Here is a 20,704-nt window from a genome sequence, read left to right as displayed (position 1 = left end):
TCACTGAGAGAGAGTAAAGAAAAGACGAGCATTCCTCCCAGCCCTCGCTACACGGCACACAGACCAGGGGCTACAGACGCCATTCTCCTGCCATCTGGCCTTAACCAAACACTGAACAGCCCCCTCACCCCTGATCTGCTCCAGCCCTCCACCCCTTGAACCGCTACCTCCGTCACACACCCTCCATCTTCACACTCAACCCTCTGATGCCTCCTCCTCAGCCCTCACTTCACAGCTATGTCACAAGGCCAGTATTATTACTACTTTTACTCAACATAGGTTCAAGTACAGTTTCTTCAGTGCAGCAAGAAATCAAACCAACAACAAGTAAATATGGTTTTGATGAGTGGTAGTATATAAATAACAATATTATTTTACAAGTCCAAACTGCTTCTGACTGCAGATGTAGCTAAGTGTAGAAGATTACAGCTGTGCACAGCAGCTGCCTGGTGTGCTAGTCCATACATCGACAGCAGGGTGGTAACATAGGAGGCATTAGAGATGGGTGAATTATTCAAAAAATGTATCCTACCCTAAACCAAAGATGCTTATTTTTAACGTAAGGTCTACTGACTAGCTTTCCCAACCACATCTCATGGTCTTCCTCGACAGTTTACAGTTTACTCAGTTTTCAGGGCTGGATTGGCTTTCATCCTGTGACCTCCATTTGCATGGAAGCAAATCATTGCCATAATAATTACAATTATATATCAGTAACCGAATACCAAATTTTGAAATGTAATCTCTTCTGAATACGTAGTGTTGAAATTTAAACACCACTGAATTCACTGTACTGTAATATTTGACTTTGTGAAATTCCCAATAGTCACTTTCAAGGTGTGCAAATTCAGAAACTTTATTTCCAGTTTATATTTCTTTCAGGCGTCTCAGATTCAGACAGAAAATGAATTTGCCTCATGTTCAAAAGTTAAATTCAAGTTGGTCTGAACGACACTGACACAATGGCCTATTGTATTATTATTATTACTAATGCATTAATATGCACAATAAGAAGCATTTTAAGGTTGTAGCTGGTGAAAGTGAAGCTCATACTGACTCCTTTATAAGCTGTTGAGTAGATTAATGTGTAACAAAGCATCATATGTTTGTATATGAATGGTATGGAGTAGAAAGTAGCCAACATCATTTCCCATGCAGTGAGGGAGAAGTATAAAGTAGCATATAGTGGAAGTGTCAAAGTAAAGTACAATGTTACATATAGCACCTGAGAAAATGTAATTAGTTACTTTTCGCCAATGATTAAGGACCTATTACCATCTTGAATGTCCAAATTACCCCACTCTCTCTCTCTTGACCTTCACTTTCCTTCTCTTCACATGAGAAGTAGGTCAAATCCTTCACTGCTTAAATTCAAATATGTGCCACCTGCTCGAAACCAGCACGTTTCTCTTTGTCCACCAATCCTGGGTCAGGAGCTCTGCGTTATGTGGTGGATGTAAACACCTACAGCTTAACACTCCAGTGGGATGATGACTGAGTCGTAGGAGTGCCAAATTAAGAATAAATCTGTAAGAGAATGAGAAAATAAATGTGATTATATAAACAGAAATGAATAAAAAAATAAATAAGTAAATAAAAAATTGAAATATAAAGAGACTTAAATAACACAATTAAAAAAAAATGTTTTTACCTATTGCTTTTAGGTAAAAGCAAAAACAACATGACAGAAGCAAAAGCAATAGGTAAAAGCAAAAGTTTTATTTATTTCTCTTTATATTTACACATTGATTTTCTTATTCTTTTACAGATTTATTATTTTTTATGGCACTCCTATGACTCCAGAGTTGACAGTGGTCTGTCCTATCCGTAGTAACAGAGTGGAGCTTCCAGAGATCTCTCAGAATTTCAAATTGGCAAAAATAAGATTTAGTTGCTGATCTACTATGTTAGCTTGCAAAAACTGCAAAAGAGAGAGGTTACGTTGTGATTGGAGGAATTGTAGGAGATGAAACAGAAGAAGTGAGTTAATGGTTGAGTCCAGAAAAAAAAAAAATTTCAATCTATACATTAAATTTGATTTTAATGAACTTTTGTTGCAGAATCACCACTCAGCATGGTCCAAATGTTTAGCAAAAATAAACAGGACAAAGTGAAAATGTCCAGTGAAGTACAGAAGATTTTACCAAAGATAAAAACGAACAACCCCTAAATACAACAGACTAAAACCCCTGAGTTGAAAGAAGTGGATAAATGTCAGCCAGCTCCACCCTGCCAGTGACAAGGTGTTAACACTGGCCGGAGGCAGTTAGCAAAGCATTTAGCTACTAGTGTCTACAAAACCTTTCTCACACTCTTTAGCACCTTTTTATTGGATGCTATTCCAAAAATGTGTCATGTACCTGCTGTCTTGTGAAGGAGAATCTCCCTCTCTGTCTCGTTCACTTCCCCTTTTTGCCGACTTTCCCACCAACTCATGCACCTTTTGTCACATGTTAAAAAATACCTCTTCCTCTTATGCTGCTGTTCTGTCATCTGTCCCCACGCTAACATCTTCTCCTACATGACTTTCATCTCTCCAGATCCTCTCCTTTCTTTCCCTCCCACCGAGTTTATTCTCCCATCTGTCTCTCTGTAAGTAGGTGGCAGTGAGCCAAGCATCGGCCGGCCTGCCTTCACCATAACAACCAGCGGAGAAGTCTTCATTCGACGGGACAAAAGGGCCTCCAAGAATCACTGCTGTTCCCCCAGGAGCTTATGGGTGCTGGCCAGCTAGCTACGGGCTCAGAGCTGGAGATTTGAAGAGGGAGGTATAGGTAGGAAGGAAAATAAGGTGGAGTAGCTATATATCAATGTGGCTTTTAACCTCCCTGAAATACCCCCTAGCACTGTGATCTTGCTCCCCAAAGAGCAGCTAATGCCTTCTCACAGGCTAACATTTCACTTAGTATATGAACCCTCCACACACACTGATTGCTGGACCTCTGCTTTCCATCACAGTGAAATTGCGCATTTAAGGGATAATGTGGAGTGCATGGAATTCATAAAGAATCATTATTTCTACATCCTGTTTTATGAGGCCCAATAAAAATGTCATTGGGCTGTTAGCGCTGTGGTTTATTCAGGCCCATTAGCTCCTCCACACAATGCTAAACAAACATTCAGGCTAATCCCCTGCCAGAAACATGACTTTTACCAGATCCTCACCTGCACTGTTGAACAACTCATGATCACTGATCCAGATGTAAACCACAGGGGATGGTCCCCTTTTAAAACACAGGGTTGGAACATGCTAACATTATCAAATTTAATTGCAGGCCAGCTCCACAACTAATTCTACATTCTGAAGTTTAAAAAAAACACCAGTGAACCTGTCTTTTATGTTGAACTACGATCATTTGAAATACACAATATTTCTTTCTCATATATGCATAGGCTGAGTACACCTGTGATATATATGTTCAAAATGTTCCTGTGTGACCCTTTTAGCCGTAGGCGCCCACAGAGGTCAGTAAGTACACAAGGCAGTAATCATGTTGTGGTTTTGGTTCATTTGATCTCTTAGAGGGAGGGGTCACTGCAAATCAGTACAAAGTAGTTCTGAGCAATAACTTTTTTCCTATGATGAAGTTTTTGTAGCCTCTAAATTTAATTTTTTGTTTATTTATTAATTTTCTATCTTTGTTCTCCCTTTGTTTATCTTATTCAGTGGAGGGGTATGTTTATTGAACTTGGTACTGATTAAGTTCAAATATTCACAGACGAGGGTTGTTACACACAACTGGAAACAACGTGGTGTTACTCGCCTTCAGGGTCAGTGGAATCATTCTTACCTTTTTGTGTGTGGACATATTGAAAATGATGGACAACTGCAAATAACCAAATGGTCAAGAAGGAACAATGACAACTGACAGCTGTCTGATAATTGTCATATTTAATGGGGGGGTGTGTATGTGGACAGGGGTTGGTGTGTGCTGCATGTTGTAAGATGTTGGTATACTTGAACAAAATAACAATAAATAAAGTTGAAAAAAAAAACAAAAAAACTTTTCTATCCTGATGGGAGTGGTCTCTTCCAGGATGACAATGCCTCCATCCAAAGCATACCAGGGATCACTGTGATGAGTATGAAAATGATGTGAATCATATGCTATGACCTTCACCTTCACCAAGAGCTCAACAATATTGAACATCTATGGGAGATTTTGAACCAGTGTGTTACGCAGTGCTCTTCACCACCAGAATCAATGCCAATTGGTGACTCAACACCTTACTAAGACACTTATATACATATATAAATATGTATATAATATGTAATACACACACACACACACACACACACACACATATACTCACAAACACACACTGTAGCTATACAGTAGCTATATTACCATGTTGTTTTAAGCTAATTTCCTTGTTCCAATCAGTATATATAAATTCTCACCACTTAAATATTGCCCTGCTTGAAACTTTCCTCATACAAACAGCAATGCATCAGAGCAAACATTTAGTTATTTTTATTTCATTTCATATATCAATGTCATTGTCATTTTATAATTGTCAGGTAGTGCAGGTACTAGCAGACGGTGCTGTTGAAATTAAGGAAGCCAAATGAAGTCAGGTCAATTTTCAGTTGACCAAAATTCACAGATAACGGAATTTGCCTCTGAGCTTCCGAACAAAGCACAGGAAACCCTCTATCCTTAGACATAGTGATGTAAAGTGGATTAAACATGTAAAATTACCAATCCACAGATATACATGCCCAGCATCTTACTGGACCACTGCTTCCCTCTCAGCTGTGGTCCCATGCCCAGACCGGCACGGCTGTGATCCTAGTCCTATAGGAGAATAAGGAGGCAGTTCATGGTGGAGCTGAAGTCATCGGCCAGGCATCCATCAGAACAGCCACCACAACAATACAGCCCTCTGTCCTGCTAACACAAGGTTGGTTTTGGACAAGAGGCCGGACAGCCCTGAGATGGACCGGCAGCAGCAATGGAACTGACAGCTACAGTTTGACCTTGTCTTGTACTGTAACACCCCACAGACACAGAGTGAGGGGGAGCCTGTTTGATGATTGTTGGGGTAGCTAAAGGTCAATTACTAAAAGTTCTCATTGAAACTGTATTAATCTGGATCAATAAAACCCAAACCCAAGCTTCAGTAAAGGCACAATACCACACAAGAACACACACAGACACATCTCCCAGAGCGCTGAGCATGGGTTTCCAGAGATAAGTGAAGAGACTGATCTTGGACAATGAAAAGTTTCCTTTGGATGTGCCGCCAGTAGCCGGAGGAGCAGAGAGACCGAGGTCACGTCGGTCCCTGATAGCCTGCTGTTTTATTCTCCTCGCCCCAGAGTCACAGTCACAGTTAATCTCAGCTCTGTGCCCCGCTGTGCCCGACCCCAACCTGCCACCTCCGTCTCCACGGCAACAAGAGCCAACCATGTGACACGCGCATGTATACACACATAGTCGACACTTTGGGGTGTTTAGAGAGGAAAAAACGAAGAAATTCTGACTTGTATTGGAAATGTTTTGTGGCTGTAGGCAGAACAGAACAGTCAGAGATGGCTGTACCAATCACTGACTAGACCTCCGTTGTCTACTGTACTCTCAAACTCTGACCACCACCCCCCCTAACCCCCCTTCTTTCTCTCCCACTCTTTTAGAGAAACAATGGTCAAATCCATAGGCCACAAATACACAGAAAAACAAAGTGGCCTGTGTGTTTGTCTCTGCCCCTTTCAATCGAACAAGAGTAAGAAGATACAAAGAAAGCACTGACAGTACACACACACACACACACACACACACAAACACACAGTGACAGTGGAGCAAAGCAGAGGGGTCCTGTTCATGTTTCCTGTGCTGTATGAGGTCGAGATTTGGTTTATGTATGACGACTGAGTCCATCACCCGTTTACATTAATCACAGTAACTCAGTCAAACTAAAACGGAGCATTTTCTGAATGTAAACCAACGTGGCGCCTGATCCTTTGACAGGATTTCTGTTTGTTTAATGTGCGTGTGTGTATTTGTGCGTGTGTGGACTCGTGTTGGTGGATGGGTGGGTGTCGTGTGGAGATTTGCCGTGTTTGAACAGAGTTGAAGGAATGTTTCACTTAACATTTGACTCACACACTCACACACACATGCAGTCTGTACATGGGCTTTATATGTTGGGGAGAAACGGAGCAGTCACACACTCATACTCTACAGTTATTATAATCATTTGTGTGTGTGTGTGTGTGTGTGTGTGTGTGTGTGTGTCCAGATGGCCTCTCTGTGCTGGCATGACTTCATCCACATGCTAAACCTACACAGACATCACATCACATATCTCAGAGTCATAGCAGCCTACACACGACTTCACCATAGAAGTGCAGCAGATGACATTTATAAAGGGACCATGGACTGTGTACCCACAATAAATAGAAAGAAGATATGGTCATGTGAGAAATAATAACATATTGCTTACACTTTGAATAGGATCATCTAGACTTGGACTTTTAATGTCTCTTCAAGCTGAAATGCAGATGATAATTTATGCTTTTCTGCTCCGTTGCATTTAGACCAGTGATTCCAAACCTGGGGCTGGGGCGCCCAAGGGGACCAAAAATAAATCTGAGGGGTCACAGGATCATTATACAAATACAAAAATATGTGTACAGTATATTTCTCATACTTAAAATGATGTTTATTTTCTAAGACTTTTGTTCATTTGACCTTTTTTCTTCTGAGACACTTGAAACTTAGGCAGCCATGTTTGATATTTTTATAACAATATATCAAATGACAATGTCAGAACCTGTTAGGCCTCTTGGTTTTACGGAGCTTTATGGTGACTTTAGTTTTGGTTCACTCTCATGGCTCTCATAACCCTCACACTGGTCGAAAAAACCCGCTAAGACACACTAACATCAGGCTTTTCTCTGCAATGGGACAGGGTATAATCGACATTCACTCCTAGGTCAAATGACTTGGCGTTGATGTAAACACAACCACGCGCACACGCCAATTTTCGTCTATTTTTCGTGCTGTGATGTCTTTTAGAGCACAGACACACCTGTCACCTGCCCAACGCAGTCATCTTACACCAGAAACAACGCAGCTACACTGCACTTGGGGACGCAAGAGTGAGCTGCAGCCCCAAAATAAGTTTCAAAACCACTCAATCACCGATCGAAGCGTCTCTCACGGAGGCTCAGACACTTACAGAAGCTCCGACCCAGGGATGAGACACAACTTATCTGTTTTACCAGTCTGCACAGCAGCTAACAGCTCACTCTTGAATCTGTGTGTGCTCGTGCTCCTAACTGCGTATAACGACTGTGCTCCCTGGACTTGTGGCTGTCCTCTCAGGCAAACTCAGCTGGCAGTGTAAAAGGAGTCAATCGCCTTTTTGGTGGGATTATATGTGTTTAAAAAACCTACTTATACACCCTAAATATGGTGTAAAAAGAGTAGCAGAGTCATTGCAGCAGCAGTATTTTTCATCCTTAGGGGGACGTGGTCCCCGAAGGTGTGGTCCTCTGTGGCCGTAGTAGTACTTGAAGGCCGAACCAAAATGAGACGGTCTAGCCTATAGAAGATTTTCGCCCAGTGTCACAGGCTGTGCCAGCCCTTACTGTTGCATCGCAAACATGGATGTGCTATAAGACCTGGATCCCAGATCTGAAAAAGTCCGGGTTACTTCCAAGTTATGCGGCCCACTAAATACGTGCAGTAGTGTCACTCCCATCATGCCTCTGGGCTATGAGAACGAGCAAACGGCGGATCTGGATCAGGCACTGCGCGTTCACAAATGCTATGTTTGTGGACTTCATGGACAAGTAATACGGCTTCTACACACTAAAAAATGCTGTGTTAAGAACTACCCATTATGGGGTAGTTTTTTAACAACACTGCTGGGTAACTATGGCACCAACTACACACTGTGTCAATTTAATCCAGCAAGATGGGTAAAAAATTCTATCCAAATCCTGGATCATTTTTACTACAATGCTGAGTTAGTTCTACCACATAAACTAGTGGATTATTTCTATCCAAATGTTGGGTCATAGAAACTGTAATGTTGGGTTAATTTTACCTTGTAAATAGGTTATTATTTCCATGTTTAGTTACAGTAAAATCTGTGAAAAATGACTTAGAATATACATCTAGTAAACAGTTAAATTTAACAAGAAATGTAACTGTTTCCTAGATGTGCATTCTAAGTCTTTTTTACAGATCTTACTATTACAAAATATATCCAAGATTTACTAATGCAAATCATACGTATATGAAATACAACACAATTATTCTTGAATTTAGAAAATATATTATTTTTCAAGAAGAAAAGATTGAGTCAGAACAGAGGGGTATGGTGTGGACACCTCAGCTTGCGGGAGGTACGTCACCACGTTTGTTCCAACCGAAGAACGAAAGAAAGAAAGAAAGAACAAACAGAACGAATGAACGAAAGATTTATTTCAAACAATTTTAAAAAGTAAATAAACAGAATACCATAAAATGAAAATATGAATAACAATAATAAAAACTGAAAAGACAGTTTTTCAGAGTCCCAGCGAGCGAGAGACAGTAAAAGACTGTAAAAGTGAAGCTCTTTTATTTGTGACAACTCTCTGCCAGACCATGTTGTGGCTCTTTGTTATGAGAGAGTTCAATAGAATATTGATATGATTTCCACAACACTGCAGAATTTCAATGTCCACATACGTAGGTGTCACAGAACCCATGTATTTTAAATACATTACTGTCCCGGATATTCGAATTGAAAAAGATGAAATAAATCAAAAGGAATTTTTTTAAAGAAAGATTTAGTTTAAATGTGGAAAAATGTCACTGAACATTTAGCATACAGTATACTGAACACACAGTAGGGGAGTAAGAGAGACAACGATGAGGGCGTCCAGGATGGTTCATTCCCTCAGGGACCGATGGGAGAAGGGGAGCAGGTTGCATCATCTCAGGCCACCACTGCCAACCCAGTGGACGTGAAGTCAGAGTTATAATTTTACCACTGAGACAGTTTAAGCCATAAACTAAATGAATGTGGTTGTTGTGAGCGGAAAACAGGCTGGTGAACTTCAGGCAGGATGAGACGCTGCTGGCACACAGATGACAGAAACGATCACCTATCAGGTAAATGACTTACCAAATTAAAATAAACTGAAGAAAAGTTTTCTGGGGATAGTTATGAAAAATCACTTACCGAGTCATATCAGTGAATCAGTCATTACGCAGCTAATATATCAGTTAATATATAGATTAAAAAACTATTACTTTTGAGAACAAAGGCTGACAAGTGACCAACAACTGCCGCACAAAATCACAAAATATCTTGATGTGTGAAAATAAAGACTCACTTTTAAGTCGTTAATTATTCAGTTTTCCTATTAACTTTTGTACACCCGTACGGCGTTTGCATCAACCTAGCAACCATCCTCGTTCCCGAGATGCAGCTCGTGTACGGTGCATGAACACAGCGGTCACGTCATCCCGGGAAAAAAATGCTTTTCTGGGCTTTGGAAAACTTTTATAAAGATTAAAACCTCATGGCTTAAAAATATACAATACAAAGATTAATAATTGATTGTGTTTACAGCCGGAGGTGTCCTGTCAACAGTTTTACAGGTGTCTCTTTTACTATTGTGGTCAATGGGAAAAAAATTTTCACTGCAATACCACAAGGGAAAAATGAGGCCACTGGCCACTGGGAAAAATTGGCTGCAAGGCAGAGCGGTGGCACCGTATCCAGGTCTTATAATAAACGTCCATGGTTGCAAAGCGCTGAACTTTTTTTCACAAAAGCTTGAGGTTTTAACGCCCTTGGTTTGTTTCAACAGTTGTACTGAGCTGAAACCCAGTACTTACATTTAAAAGTTGAATCCTCTGGCTCTCTGTTGTTTGCTTTCGTAACTGGTGCGTAATGAATCTTGGGATAGGGTGTGCCACGAAGCCAAACGGTCACAACACATTCCACATAACTGCAACAACCGTCAGTCGATTTCGGCTGATGGCCTTTCCTGTCGTACCTCAATCTCGGCACAAGCCAATAAAGTTGTTACCAACAGTACACTAACCTAACTTTCTTTTCACCCACTTTAAAGGAATAGTTCAACATTTTTTGGGATAAGATCAACACTCTCATGTCTATATGAAGGTAGCAGATGGTTAGCTTAGCATATAGACCGGAAACAGGAGCTGTTGTATTGCACATAAAGAAATAAGACTAATATCAATCTTCTCATCTAACTCTCAGGGAAAGAGCAAATAAGTGTGTTTCCCAAAATATTAAACTATTCCTGCAACAAGACAGAAGCTTCACAAGTAAACTGATTGTATGTACTCACATTCATTACCTTTAGTTTTAGGAAACCTACAAGGAGACCGTGGTGTAAATACTAAGTACTATATCTATCTAAGTGCATGAAGATCGAGTGAAGAAGTGCACTGTAAGTGCATAGTAAGTATTGTTTAGGCATGTTAGGGTGTTAGGAGAGGAGGTGCTCTCTGAAGAGATGAGTCTTCAAGAGATTGGTAATGTTTGAAAATCAGAGACAGTCATTTAAAAACACTTATTGCTGTTCTGAAGGTATTTCCAGAAACCCTGAAGACTCTTTAACATCTGGATGAAAAAATATTGTGTTCACACGGTTTCCAAGTTGCATTTGCTTCAGAATCAGATGATAGCAGCTGGCTACCTGGATAACACAGAGTCAACACTTGGGAAATGGCTTAAAGAATTTTTTATTATCCAAAGGATGGAATATTTTTTGCATCTAGATGGTTAGAAAATTCTTTGAGGATTGTGAAAATACCTTCAGACCAGAGGTTAAAATGACGTGGACTCGAAGATTCAGGATCAGATCCAAAAAAACTTGATCAGGAGAATTTCCAAACTGTATAACTCTGTGATAGTCTGCACATGCAGCACAACAACATGAAGTAAGATCAGCTTTAAAACAAGCAAAAAAGCTCAGGCCTCACACTTTAACCATGATTTATTTACAGTATGACAGTAGTTTGTCTATGTTTGTGACCTTGTGCATAAAAAATAGCCTGACCCAAAAAAAAAAAATGTAATACTGTGTTTTCATACATACATGCATCACCTTGCATAGACAGACAAACATATAACACATTACATAGAAAATAATAACCACAGTACGTGTATATAGTACAAAGTGTTTCTGGGAGTTCAGATCACTGAGCTGCTAATAGATCTCAGGCAGAAAATAACCTGGCTTTAAAGCTGCAGGTTTCCTTCCTGCTGCAGAGACCTCTGGGTGTTATCAGCTCATTAGCTGAACTTTCGATAACAATACACAAACATCCTGTCAAATGAACTAAAACAGGAAGTAGAAAGTGCATAACCGGTCGTGTAGGTGCCCAGTCCACTTTCGCCTCCATAAATGCCAGCTGTTGGTCGGATGTCCGGACATGAAAACATTTCCAGCCGACTACTTTCTTACTGTTTCAAGTCACATGACCGTCACTTTTTATAACCTTTAAGTAGATGAAGGATTTGGGGACGTCTAGATCTCAAGTTATCGGAGAAACAAGTTGAGCAAACAGCCTCTTTCGCTGCCCCTCCTGACTTCCTGTGTCCAGCCAAGAGCACCGGAAAAAACACTGATCCTTGAGATTGATTTATTCAGTGATTTTAAGGGTTTTAATCATCAGGTGTGTTTGTTTTGTAGAGGAGGAGACACTGAAGGAATCCAAAATCCAAAATAAAACGGCAATGAGTTATTCACCAATGACGCTCCTATGATCCCACTCTAATCCACAATCTCATCAAACTCATCATGTCATCTTTTTTGTTAGTTTTGAAATGGTACGCAGTACATCTTATATAAATAAATAATAAATAAGTACAGCTTCAAAAGTGCGTGATGATGATAACGCAAGCTCAGCAAACCCTTTTTTTTTTCTTCTTTTCTTGAGTAAACTTAGTGACTATTCAGAATTCCACATAAAGGTTTCATAAACCCTTCCTAAACAACTCACATTATTTATCAATAGTCGACTGTTCGATACAAGGCTCTTGATACAATAGATGATGAATGTCTCCTTGGATTTTGTTCATCATCTATTAATAGAACAGGACTGTGGTCGCTGAGCGGGGATCATATTTGTTTTTCTCACCAAATCTGTTACATTTGCACATTTGATCAAATTTGTTCTGTATTGTGTTTTCTGTGATGCTGAGATTCCACTTTGTTGAAACTCCTTTGTTTCACAGACTCTAATGTTTTACTTCTGTGAACTAAGGCACATAATTTTTGTTGTATTTAAAATGTATTGATGTTTAAATTGTGACACCAGCGCCGCTGTAATGTATTGAATTTCGCAATTACACACCTCATTATACACCTGCTTTGTGACTGCAAAACAAGTCTTTGATCCAGACAGCAGCTCATTCACATCTTAACTGACTGATTTTTACCTTGGGCACAATTTAAGGTGTAAGCATGTGCAGTTGTAGAAGCCAACTCAACACAAGTCCATCAGGTACACCACTGTAGACTGCAGGAAGCTTGCGCTGTGGGGACATAAGCCAAGCACCAGGCCCGTGGCATGATTTGCAGCATCCTATGCTTCCAAATAAAAGGGCATGTCAACCAAAAAGGCCTTGTCGCATCACTAACCGAGTCAGTTATCAGTATAAGGATGAAGCCCAGAGCTGGACCAACTGCTGGCAGTTGAGTCGTTGTCTCTCTTTGTTGGCTTTTGATTTTCTTTGAACTTGTCATCGTGCAAACATGTCGGATGTCTCGTCTGACACCTTTCGTATGTACTTCTGTTATCAACACCTTCTTGAGTGATGACCAGTCTTCAAACTTCCAAAGCAGAGCTTCTCAGCCTGCACAAACTTGACGTGATCTTGTACTGTCTATTCACTGAACTTTCTGCACTTGGCGAGAACATGTCCTGTTCTTTTGCAGAAGACGCATGATCAGATGCTACTCTGTGTGGTGATGGTAGACAGTGTCTTTGCTTGAAGGGTTTGACTTCGTGGGTGTTTTGGTTTCTCGTTTTCTATACTCTTGAGTGCTTGTCTTTAAGATCACAAGTGAGATCTGCTTCCTTTGACAGGAAGTTTACAAAATCTCTGAATGGCGGGTACTAGGGATGTTAATAATTAACCATTAACCGACAATAAGAATTTTGGCCGATTAATACCATCAGTTAAACAATTTAGAATATATTCATACATAATTTTTTAGAAGTAAGTCTGCTGTATGATAAAAGAAAGATAGGCTTACATATCAATCAACTCATGGGGGCGTGTCGACAACCACCAACCACACGTACCTACAGATATATTTTGCTGAGTCTGAGCAAAATGAAGCAAGCAAGAAGAAGTACTACGTGGGCCCGTTTCGACCGAGTTGACGACAAGGTTATTTGTAAGCTATGCAGTGCAGTATTGTATTATAGCAGTATTACTAGCACAATGCAATATCACCTGTGAAGCCAACATCCACAAGCATCGGATGATGGAGGCCAACAAACTTTTCACTCCGTGTTAGTAGGGAGAAGATGCCATGCGAGGCAGTTTGAGGAGATAACTCATTTTGCCCATCAGCGTGGACTGTGGCGAAGGTTTTCAGGAGCCACTGGGCTATATTGAGCCTAATTACCAAATCCCATCAAAACAGACAGTTACCCATCGAATTAAGGCCCATTTTGCAGAGGAAAAAAAGCTGAAAACGCAACTTCCTAGCGTGGCTCTCACGACCAACTGCTGGACGGCTTTGCCAATGGAGAACTACGTGACAATTACATGCCACTATATCGATGAGGACTGCCAAGTTAAATTGGCTGTCATACTATCAGAGCATGCGGTGGAGACTTGGGGACTTACTGGGGAAGCATCTGCATGTATCCACGACAATGCATGCAACATCATGGCTGCTAACTCTCCCGGGCAGGTGAACTGGGACAAAGTTGCCTGTTTTGCACATACACTTCAGCTGTCGGTAAATGGTGGATTTAATGTGTTTGTGAATCGGGTTATCGTTGCAGCTGGGCAGCTTGTCAGGCATTTCAGCTACAGCACCCCTGCATGCGAGGCACTGGAGGCCAAACAAGAACAAATGAATCTTCCGAAACACTGGCTCATACAGTCGTGTGAAACCAGGTGGAACTCGTGTGCGACATGATCAGAAGACTTCTTGAAGAACGATGGGCAGTTACAGCTGTTCTGTCCGACCGAACAGTAACAAAGCTGCAAGAAGCCAGAACCCTCGCGATCCTAGATGAATGCTGCTAGATAATGGAGGAGATTACGCCTGGGTTGCAGACCTTAAAATGTGCGACCACCACCATGTCCACAGAGAAGGACAGGTCAATTTCCAACATTTACCCCATCACCCTCAGCTTCCTAAACACACACCTGATGCCAGCCGAGGATGACGGCCGAACAGTGACAGCATTCAAGGTGAAGATTCTGCCGTCCTTGAGTGACATGGGAAGATTAACCAATTTGTATCGACATACGAACACGCACGGGCAAGATGTGAGTGCATCGGTAGAGCAGCTGTGAATCAATGCAATTTTGGTAAGAAATCGAGGTGCATCAGTTTTATTAAATGTTTGCATCAATAAAATCCGATCTATTACATTATTACATGTTTTATTCATTTGTTTAGAAATGTGACTGACCCTATAATTTGATATTATTATACTTTTATTCCTCTTAAACTGGACCTACATTACATTAAACTACGTTACTTTACGTATAACTCACCTGAAGGGACGACGTGGTGTGACCGTGGAGGCCTCTGTCAGTAAACCGACATCCCCTGCCTCAGGTTCAGATTCAGTAATGGCTACTACCCCCAGAGTGGTGACAGTCAGCAAAGTATTGCAAATTTTTTCCATGCCCCGCTGGCTAACAGCTCCACTTGTTCAAATACAGTAACTGACAGTCAGAGAACACTTTCGAATTTGTGAAAAAAAGGCCAGTTTGTGAAAGGTCTTAATTTTAGTTGATCAAAAAAATAATCAAACTCATTGAATTGTTTAGCATTATTCCTACATATACATATTATTCCTTTGCATCGTTCAATCACAATGTATAGCATTGAATCGCACTGTGTTGAATCACATTGCATCGTGATTGGGGTGTGAATCGTATTGTGTGGGTAGTTGCTGCATATGTATCTTTATTACATTGGATTGTTGACAGTGTTTCGTGTCATATTGGCCTCGCACCAGAGATGCCCAACCCTAGTGCCTGTGTTGTGCACCCTTCAGCCTTTTCTATTAGGGTTCTAGTTTTCTCACTTCTTCGTAGTCTTTAACTTCAGGTTGAGCAGCAGATTTGGCATTTTCATAGCAGGTTTCAGTGCTTGTGTCAGACTTATTGTGAGAACTTAAATGTTCATAGAATGTGTATAGCTGTTGAGTTTGAATTGGATTTCTATTGGACTATGTGTGGATGTAAAGTAAAGTAGGCTTAGCTGGAAAGTTGCTAATAACTGTATGACTTCCTTAAAGACTGTGAAGATTATGTGGGATGCCCAATTTTCTAAATGCAAACTTCAATAATACACCAAACAACTGTACTTTTAAATAAAGGTAACAAATTGAAAATTACTTTGGAATGAATCCCAATTGCATAGGGAATATACTTAGAAATGCATTAAATCTCTTGTTCTTTACATGAGAAAATGTTTTCACATCAGCAGAATTACCTGTTAAAATTCACTTAAATTAGTCTTTAAACTCATAAAATAAAATAAAACAGATAGTCACTGGCAGAGCTCTCAAATGCAAGTCTTCATTGGATGAAAACTCTCTCTATGTGTTTTGGTGAAGCCCCTTCACCACCATTCCTGCTGTACTGTCTTTCAGAGCACAGGAATGGTAGGGTGCAAATTTTCATATTAAACACATGAGGCTTTGAGTGTGAACATACAGAACAGAGTTAGCATATTTCAAGGGTTAGGGTAAGGAAAGGAAGCGGGGAAGACAGGACGCGGAGCATCAGGCTGGTCCAGATCATTGGTGCTTGGACCTCGGTGTGAAAGCATTGCAGATGTGTGATGATGCTGCAGATGGTGGCTTTGGGTTATCTTGTAATGGGTGGGAGGCAGGTTGGTCTCAGGTCAGACTCAGTGGTCTGTTTGTACCTTCTGTGTGTGTTCTGTGTGTAGGTCCTTGGAAACACTACCACTTTCCTGCAGTATTTCTCAGGGATTCCCATGGCCCTCAGCTCCATCAGCATCTCCTCCTTCATCTCATTGAGGCGCGTTGAGCTGTGCTGATTTTCTATGATCAGCTGGTCGGCTGTGTCGACACTCTCTATGTGTTTGGACATGGCTGAGAGGTCTCGTTCCCACAGCTATTGGTGGATGGTCTTACGCTTAATTTATTTTTTCGGGCTTTTTGTGCCTTTATTGATAGTCGCAGTAGAGAGAGACAGGAAATGGGGAGGCAGAGAGAGGGGGACTCGAACCAGCGACGCAGCCACGACTGTAGCCTCTACACATGGAGCGGATGCTCATCCAACTGAGCTGCTCGACGCCCCACGCAGCACCTTCTGACGTAGCTTCTCCTCCTCCTCCTTCTGTCTGACTGTTGACCTTAGCACTGCTTACTCTTGTGCGTGTCTCCAACGAGCACAACAACGAGCCTGGTGGTCTTTAGCTTTTTCTTGCTGGGCCCCTCAGTCTGGCTCTCACCTCTTCCCCCCGCTGCTCCTTGGGCCGGACAGGCGTTGAGGTCTTCCAGGTTCTTTCTCTCCTGGTTCTCTCGAATCTGCTGTCTCTCAATTTGGCATTTTCTTTCATTCATATTGGTGTCACATTGGTGACAATTTGAACAGTCTCTCCTTCTTGAGACTTGGCCATGGAGTTTTCAGGTTTGCCCAGTGGTCTTGACTTTAGGCTCCCAAACAGCGTATCATCCACTTGTGAGATACTTGATTGATAGATAGATAGATAGATAGATAGATAGACAGACAGATAGACAGACACTCTATTAATCCACTAGGGTAAATTCATTTGTACATTAGCTCATTGTGCATACTAATAACAGTTAAAAAATGATAATTAAATTAGCCCATCACTTAAAAAAATATTGCCTGCTCTATTTACTTTATAAGCTGTTAGGTAAAGTCTTCCTTATCTCCTGTGTGTTTCACTGACTTGTACAGAGATTTGTGACTCTCCTCTAACTGTTAAAGTCTCATTGTTTTCCATTTTCAGGCCTCACATAGTTCTTCAAATATTTAGATGAAATAATCGGAGATGGAGCAGAAATGTGTCTTTAGTGAAAATGCTAATAGTTCACAGACATCTGAAAGATAATAAGTAACCACAACCACACTCTGTGTAAAAGGTTCATGTTGTATTTTAAAGCTCAGCTCAGAATTCGATATTTTTCTTTAGATGTGCATTACCAGTGGCTCGTTGGTCTAGGGGTATGATTCTCGCTTTGGGTGCGAGAGGTCCCGGGTTCAAATCCCGGACGAGCCCGTTAGTTGTAAAAATACTTTGATAGCCTTTGACAAACCCCTCAAATGCAACTCTATATCAGATGAGAATATAAATATATTGAGTGGGTTCTTTGGTCATTTCCTATCCGAACACACTAGGATCTAAAGTTTTTTCTATTTCATACGTGCTAAGAGCTACACTTTTGGTTAAACACATACTCATAAAACTGGAGTTACATCCACAGGGCTTAAAGATTCCGGCACAACGCTGTGAGAGAATAGATGAAAAATGAAATCAATACACTTGGGAATTTTGTTGTGGATGCAGTTTATCATGTTCGAGGTAATAAAGTTCACCTACCAATGGTGTGAGAGGAACACAGCTCTCTTCAACCTAACCAGACACTGAACCTAACCAACTTTACTAGCCAATCAGAAGCAGAGCGGGGCGGGTCTTGGCAACTCTGGCAGTGTAGGATCCAGCAGCTTGAAGGAGCCGGGTGCTTGTTTCTGCACGGTGTGCTCGAGGAAGCTGCCATCTGCCACCAGCGGTAAAAAAGTGCTCTCTCGTCATGAATTGGACCCCGGTCATAAAGCTGCTGTCCACGCACTCCAACATATAACTATGTTACTGGGAGCGACAGTTACAGTTGACACAGTAACTCATCAATGACTGACTGTGTCTGTGATCAAAAAATACACGTTCATTGCTGAACATGATCTGTCCTTCACAACTTCCTTGTTTACAACCCAAAAAGAATGAAGAAACAAGTGATAGTGGCCTTCTTCATTTCACTTTAAACTTCAGTTTACCAGTTCTTTAAGCACTCCAATGTTACTGTATTTTTTTAATCTTCATTATTTATTTATTTCCCATTATCTGTTTTTCAGAAGGAAACACTTACATGTTGCTATAGTATTGCAGTACTGTTTACAGTTGTCTTTTACATTGCACATACTTTTATGGAGAATAGAGGAAAAATGGTGCAAAGCACATACTGTATATGAGCAAATCTTTTTTTCAAAATTACATTCATCCAGAAGTTTTTCAAAGTTGCTCGCACTTTAGAGCTGTTGCACTGTTACTGTTGACATATAGTATTTTTTAAATAAATGGTGAAAAGCGCATGCTGTTAAAGAGAAGTGAATCTGTACATTCTGCAAAAAAACAAGAACAAAACATTTCAGGCTCAGGATTCTTTTTTTACTTTAAGCCCTGCATCCATTAACTTCTGTTTTCTTCTAACCAGCTACATACACTCTGTCCAGATCATACTACTGAATGCTCGCCATCATTCTCTGAAGCCTTTTGAGTGCACTCAGTAATGGCTTTCTCTTTATGATCACTTTGAACAGAAACTTTGCGGCAGTAAGTGTACTCAGAATTTGAGATTTTTACTTGAGATAAAGTTCAAACATAAGTGGCTCGTTGGTCTAGGGGTATGATTCTCGCTTTGGGTGCGAGAGGTCCCGGGTTCAAATCCCGGACGAGCCCATTATCTTGAACAGTATGACATTAGCAACTCATAAACATAAGAAGGAACGTCTGTAAATACAGTGTATCAAAGCAGCAGTACCTGGGTGTGTTTTTTTGATGCTACAAACTGGCATAGACAACACAAACTGGTATTGGCCCCCTACATGCCGTACAATCTGCTTTGGTGTTGATTCTACAAGTCTCTGGAACTGTACTTGACGCATGGAGCACCATACTTGAACCTGTTTTTGATTTTCTTCTCTAAAATAGATTTTCTTAAGAAAAGTACAAGTACCAACTCTATCACTGTGTTGCAGTGCCACCCTTGAATGTATAACGTGTGGTAATGGCAATGAAAATAATCACTATATATCACATATATGTTTCTGGACATACATTATGCAATATGTGTAGTCCATTGGTCTAGAGGTATGATTCTTGCTTAGGGTGTGAGAGGTCCCGCGTTCAAATCCTGGACGAGCCCAATGTTTGGAATTGTACAACAATGGTCATTGGCAACAGAAGAAAATTACAATGCAGTATATCAAAGCAGACCTTCCCCATCAACTACCTCGGTGTTATGTGGATGCTACAAACTGGCATAGACAACACAAACTGTCTTAGTAAGGTATTGGCCCTCCACATGCTGTACAATCTGCTTTGGTGTTGATTCTTCCAAGTCTCTGGAACTGCACTGGTGGGATGGAGCACCATTATACCTATTTTTATTTTAATACTGGAGACCTTCAAGTAGTTATTTCAATGCAACTATCTAAGGAGTTTAGAGGGAAAATGTTTGCTTGATGCTATAATGAGTGTTAACATCATACCTTTTCACCCATGGTCACCCAGTGTGTATGGTTCATTCACTAACCGAGCACCAAGGTCACGTAGCTTTCCTCCATGCAGGCCTGCAGCAGCAGAGGTGCGATGTAGACTGTTCCTGCAGCCATGTACACCTCCAGCCCACATGATAAAAGTTGTCACCACTAACAACTTTCACCACAGGCCTTGCAACGGATCTTCCACCTGTATTGTGGCTTATTCACTTGCTGCTTAGGTTTACAGTCATGTTTGGATGTAGTATCTTTGCTGTATAGATAGTCCTAATATGAAATAAGTGCTATATGTCAACACAAGTGTGGAATAAAAGGTGTTTTGACTGGTTGTCAGTTTTGGAATATTTCCATATCATGATGTGTGGTGCTGTACAAGAGACGTCGCCGTCAGAGAAGAAAACTTAGGTGTCATTCTTATAGGCTGAACAGCGTATCCTGTCAGAGGTCAACTTGTGGACATCTGCTGCCTGTGTGGTGTCTTCCTGCATAGTTCAGACCCAGAATAGCACTGTCTGGTCCGCTGTTGTACTAGTCCTCGACAGGGCTACTCAGTCCTGAGAAACCAAGATCTGACCGGACCGGGATCAGTGTCTTAATGTGTGAGTGGACCTGAATACATCCAAGCATATTAAATGTCAGCTCTGATCATATAATCACTGGGGAGAAATCAACAGCTTATTTAAAAATTAAATGTTGATTAGAATTTAGAATTAAATAGTATTAAATAAATTAGAAAATAATTATATTCTATGACCCAGTGGACGACACAATGTTATATTGTTGGGTGACAATAGAAATTTCTATTCTTTCTATGATGTAGTCTGCAGCTGTCAAATGATAATGTTGAAGAAGTAAGAATTGTTAAGAATGAGGTGAAGTGAAATGGGAACACTGAAGTAAAATACAAAGACTTAAAAGTACAGTGCTTGAGTAAATGTCTCTCTCTCTCTCTCGCTCTCTCATA

General features: G+C 40.8%; 2 non-coding genes across 2 annotated transcripts; both read left to right on the top strand.

Moving 5' to 3' along the window:
- Positions 1-17,392: 17,392 nt before the first annotated feature.
- On the top strand, positions 17,393-17,464 carry trnap-ugg. The gene has a single exon. It is a non-coding gene; the product is annotated as a tRNA-Pro (tRNA).
- Positions 17,465-18,847: 1,383 nt separating this feature from the next.
- On the top strand, positions 18,848-18,919 carry trnap-ugg. The gene has a single exon. It is a non-coding gene; the product is annotated as a tRNA-Pro (tRNA).
- Positions 18,920-20,704: the final 1,785 nt, after the last annotated feature.

This window comes from Seriola dumerili, unplaced genomic scaffold, assembly GCF_002260705.1.
Source record: "Seriola dumerili isolate Sdu_G_001 unplaced genomic scaffold, Sdu_1.0 BDQW01000088.1, whole genome shotgun sequence".
Taxonomy (NCBI): Eukaryota; Metazoa; Chordata; class Actinopteri; order Carangiformes; family Carangidae; genus Seriola; species Seriola dumerili.
This window is presented reverse-complemented; position numbering and strand designations above follow the sequence as displayed.